Genomic DNA, 4,465 nt, shown 5'->3' with positions numbered 1-4,465 from the left:
TCCGAGCGGTGCCTTTCAACTGGTGGATTTTCTCTATGGGCTATTCCTTCGACAGGTTGCCCTGGCGGTGCCTCTTGTTTTCGAGCCACACTTCAATTGTGCAGAGGCCCGAGGACCTGTCCTTCCTGCCCACAGAGCGTGTGACCTCTCAGCATCGGTCAGGCACAAACCCAGAGGTGAAATGTTCATGTGCCTCTTCCAGGCACTCGGGCAGGCTCTGTGGCGCAATGGATAGCGTATTGGACTTCTAGATTGCCTGATGAGGCCATTCAAAGGTTGTGGGTTCGAGTCCCACCAGAGTCGAGTCATTTGGCTTTTTGTTAAGCCTTATACTGCACATTGTTGCACTCCGGCAAAAGAAAGTTGTAAATAAGCTGTTTTACCGCTGGATAACTCGATCCTCTGAGCCGCCGTCCTGGAGGTTGTGCGTGTCTTTTGGTGCCGTGGCTTAGTTGGTTAAAGCGCCTAATTAGTAAACAGGAGATCCTGGGTTTGAATCCCAGCGGTGCCTTTTGGGAGAGCATGGGCACCTCCTAGGCGAGGCCAGCTTTTGATCGAGCGCAAGGCCAGTAGGCTGTTTCATTTGCAAACCACCCCTCAGCTTCTGCCGAAAAATGATGGCCTGGACCAGGGGTAGTTCTGTCCTAGAGAGCCACAGTCCTGCAGAGTTCAGCTCCAACCCTAATCAAACACACCTGAACAAGCTAATCAATGTCTTCAGGATTATTAAGTCTACACCCCTCTTTTAAATTTACCCTCTGGATCTAATAGTCCTAGCCCTCCTTCCTCCACCTTTCCAATTAAAGTGTCATAAGCAATTTTTGGTGTTTTCCCTTCCCATAAAAAGTTTAAAACAATAGATTTAATTTTTTTATACACCCACATAGGAAAACTCACAGAACCCAGTACATACCACATTTTTGATAAAAACAAAGAATCGATAACTAAAACCTTCCCTTTTAAGAACAAATTTCTTAATTTCCAGAAATTCAATTTTCCATTCCTTTTAAAACCTCCTCCCATACCACATCCCTTATTTCATTTTCATTTTCTCCAACTCTTATACCTAAAATTTTCATATTCTTCTTTTCTTCCTTAAATTGTATTTTATTCAAAAAGGCACCACTGGGATTCGAATCCAGGATCTCCTGTTTACTAAACAGGCGCTTTAACCAACTAAGCCACAGCGCCAGCTACAGGTGCTTTTTCTGGGAGGGCGAGTCAGAGGATCAAAGCATCCAGAGAAGAGGCCAGAGACTTGCGGGAAAGGCACTGGACAGCTTAAGAGTGTTTCTTGGTTAAAGCTAGCAGGGATACAGCAAAAACTACTGGTTATGCGCACATCAATTTAGAGTGATTTTTCTTACACTATACAACAATAATTACTTTTTTGCCATTATTTTACGGGGTAGGTGTAGACGTTAATAAAACACAATTGAACAGGTAGAAAAAGCAATTTATTGTTAGCTTCCGGTTTTTGCTGTATCCCTTCTAGACACAACCGTGTTTTTTGCCAGATGAGGTGGGGCAGTTTGCTAACGGAACCGCCTGCTGCCTTTGCACTCCTCGCTACCCCTGTTCGGAGTCCGATCTCAGAAATGCATGCTTTTGACACATGCGAGCACTGCCAAAGGCACCGCTGGGATTCGAACCTTGGATCTCCTGTTTACGAGACAGGCGCTTTAACCAACTAAGCCGCGGCACCAAAAGACACGCACAGCCTCCGGGAGGGCGGCTCAGAGGATCGAGTTATCCAGCGGTGAAGCCAATGGTCCGCGGGCCTGGCCCTGGACGGCTTAAAACAGCTTATTTACATCTTTCTTTTGCCGGAGTGCAACAATGTGCAGTATAAGCCTTAACAAAAAGCCAAATGACTCGACTGAGACTCGAACCCACAACCTTTGAATGGCCTCATCGGGCAATCTAGAAGTCCAATGTGCTAACCCAGAGGAGAAAGCACCTGTCTTGTAAACAGGAGATCCTGGGTTCGAATCCCAGCGGTGACTTTCAACTGGTGGATTTTCTCTATGGGCTATTTCTTCGACAGATGGCCCTGACGGTGCCTCTGCTTTTCGAGCCACACTTCAATTGTGCAGAGGCCCGAGGACCTGTCCTTCCTGCCCACAGAGCGTGTGACCTCTCAGCATTGGTCAGTCACAAACCCAGAGGAGAAATTTTCATGTGCTTCTTCCAGGCACCTGGGCAGGCTCTGTGGCGCAATGGATGGCGCATTGGACTTCTAGATTGCCTGATGAGGCCATTCAAAGCTTGTGGGTTTGAGTCCCACCAGAGTCGTGTCATTTGGCTTTTTGTTAGTTGTGGCTAGAAGGGATACAGCAAAAACCGGAAGCTAACAATAAATTGCTTTTTCTACCTGTTCAATTGTGTTTTATTAACGTCTACACCTACCCCGTACAGTAATGGCAAAAAAGTCATTATTGTTGTACAGTGTAAGAAAAATTACTCTAAATTGATGTGCGCATAACCAGTAGTTTTTGCTGTATCCCTGCAAGCCTTAAGTGGTTCAGACTTCAGTGGTAGAGTGCATGCTTTGTAGGCAGAGTCTGGAGGGCGCTAGAGAGCCGGAAAGGAAGTGCTGAGCTGCAGTTGGAGAGTAAGGCTCTCCCCCATTTTGTTTTTGATTTTTTTTTTTCATTTGTTTTGTTTTTGTTTGTTTAATTTCAAGTTATAAAATTTGCAGTATTTTATTTTTGATTAGGTTTGTTTAAGCCCAGGCAGTTTTAAAACTGTTTGGGGTTGAGCTACTTTTGTTTTTGTTTTTTTGTTGCCAAACTAATTAACAAGGATGGAAACAATGGCTAATGGACCAGATCTGGACAAGGATGTTGAGGAAAAGAACAATACACAAGGTAAAGAAAAGGCTGATACTAATGGTGAAAAGAGACAAGAGGAAAGTCGGAGAAATGAAATGATAAATAGATTAAAAGACAAAATGAGATATCAAATAGAATACAAGAAAGAAACAACATTGACAATGACTGTGGAAAATCCGGAAAAGCTAACTGTTATGATGATAATCAAAGTTGTTGAGGACAGCACTGGAAAAGGTAAACTATACGGACTAAAAAAAAAAAATTACTTTGAGTATGAACTTACAATGGAGAATGAAATGGACTGTGACAATTTATTGAATGGACAAATGTGTAAAGTGAGCAAACTTTGCGCAACGGAGAGGGTGGTTTCTTTTTTACGTTTGCCTAATTATATCAATGACGAGGATGTACTACAAAAACTGCAAAGCTGGGGAGTTACACCGATACTGCCGTTGAGAAGGAGGTATTACCCGGGGACAACGGTGGCAGATGGAACAAGATTTATAAGAGTCAAATTCCCTAAGGACGTGGTGTCACTTCAATATAACACCAGTTTTGAAACGGAGGAAGGAACAGTTTTTAATCGGATAAGTTGCGGATTATTTCCATCTATGATCTATTTACTTTGTCTTTTCTTCTGGACTTTTCGGAAAAAAACAAAACAACAACAACAAAAACAGCCTGTGAAAAGTAATCACAGAGCAAGTCAGCCAGGAGTCGAACCTAGAATCTTCTGATTCGTAATCAGACACATTATCCATTGCGCCACTGGCCCACCAACAAAAGTGTCTAGCGATTGCACCAGACTTGTTGGTTTTCGACGTGACTGAGGCCAGAATTGCTGTCTGCTTATTCTCACGCTGTTATCAAGAGTGCAGCCCTCTAGCCATTCCCTGGTGGTCTAGTGGTTAGGCTTTGGTGCGCTCACCGCTGCGGCCCAGGTTTGGAAAAATGAGTAGAAATTGAAAGGAAATGAGAGTTAATATTGATTCTGCTGCCCGTCAGAAGCTATAGGACACATATATTACATTATTAGTTTGAGAAATATGTCCATAGATAACACTTTGCTGTAATATTGCATGGGGCGCTGTGGATCCAAAGGTTGCCGGTTCGATCCCCGACTGGAGCAGGCATCTCTAACCAAAAACTCTAACTGAAATATTACGAATCATTTAATTAATCACTAATTAATTGATACAAATAGGACAATGGCTTATTACGAATGTCATACAGTCAAATATATGTACTTAGTGTACATAAGTGAACATACTTATGTAACAATGATATAGATAATAAATAACTTAATTTACATAGCAATGCAAGAAACAGTTCTATCAATTAGTTGCATTAGCGGACACCTACACATGTATGTTTTGTTTTGACAAAAATGTATAAAAAGTATTCATATGTATTGTTTGTATGTATGTGTTTTACATTGCTTGAGAAAAAATACCCAATTCATTAATACTTTATATACTTCAATTAATAATTTAAAAATGAAAGGAATTAGAATTGAAAGTTTGTAATTGTTTTCTCTGAGTGACTGTTAAATAAATAAAGATAAAGGCCTTGCTGTTTAAATATATTACAAATTTATTACAAAACATACATCTTAATGATCTCTTTCTCTC

The 4,465-nt window shown here is 41.7% G+C and overlaps 4 non-coding genes across 4 annotated transcripts; 2 read left to right on the top strand and 2 right to left on the bottom strand.

Annotated features, from left to right (window-relative positions):
* The first annotated feature begins 213 nt into the window (after positions 1–213).
* On the top strand, positions 214–303 carry trnar-ucu (transfer RNA arginine (anticodon UCU)). The gene is given in 2 exon segments: positions 214–250; positions 268–303. It is a non-coding gene; the product is annotated as a tRNA-Arg (tRNA).
* A 134-nt stretch (positions 304–437) lies between these two features.
* trnat-agu (transfer RNA threonine (anticodon AGU)) lies at positions 438–511 on the top strand. Its single transcript has one exon. It is a non-coding gene; the product is annotated as a tRNA-Thr (tRNA).
* Positions 512–1,117: 606 nt separating this feature from the next.
* trnat-agu (transfer RNA threonine (anticodon AGU)) lies at positions 1,118–1,191 on the bottom strand. Its single transcript has one exon. It is a non-coding gene; the product is annotated as a tRNA-Thr (tRNA).
* Positions 1,192–1,631: 440 nt separating this feature from the next.
* trnat-cgu (transfer RNA threonine (anticodon CGU)) lies at positions 1,632–1,705 on the bottom strand. The gene has a single exon. It is a non-coding gene; the product is annotated as a tRNA-Thr (tRNA).
* Between the last annotated feature and the right edge of the window lie 2,760 nt (positions 1,706–4,465).

Source organism: Sinocyclocheilus rhinocerous, unplaced genomic scaffold (assembly GCF_001515625.1).
Source record: "Sinocyclocheilus rhinocerous isolate Xijiao unplaced genomic scaffold, SAMN03320098_v1.1 scaffold1101, whole genome shotgun sequence".
In the NCBI taxonomy this organism is placed as follows: Eukaryota; Metazoa; Chordata; class Actinopteri; order Cypriniformes; family Cyprinidae; genus Sinocyclocheilus; species Sinocyclocheilus rhinocerous.
Note: the sequence above shows the minus strand (reverse complement) of the source record. Positions and strands in the feature narration are given on the sequence as shown.